Source organism: Capsicum annuum, chromosome 1 (assembly GCF_002878395.1).
Source record: "Capsicum annuum cultivar UCD-10X-F1 chromosome 1, UCD10Xv1.1, whole genome shotgun sequence".
NCBI classification, from domain to species: domain Eukaryota; kingdom Viridiplantae; phylum Streptophyta; class Magnoliopsida; order Solanales; family Solanaceae; genus Capsicum; species Capsicum annuum.
Window position 1 is genome coordinate 243,335,417 of NC_061111.1, and position 380 is coordinate 243,335,796.

The following is a 380-nucleotide window of genomic DNA, read 5'->3' on the forward strand; positions in this document are numbered from 1 at the left end:
TGTGATATATATAGTACATATTTAGAATTTGATATAGTCGATAGTGTGTATATGTGTGTATGTGTGTATATATATATACATATATATATATATATACATACATATTATACGGTGAAGGTATACTAATGACATACATAAGATAATGTAATCTATAATTCATCTGAGTATTTGTGAAATAGGTTGTATATATATTATTATGGGGTAGTAGAATCGTATATGTGATGTTACGTATGTGAAAACTGATAGACAATTGAATATATGTATATATACGTATATCTTGTGTAGTGACGTATGTAGTAATCGAAAGCTAGATAACTAAATGTATATATCAGTATAGTTTGAATGATACGTTGATATATATCATACTATTGAGGAAATAG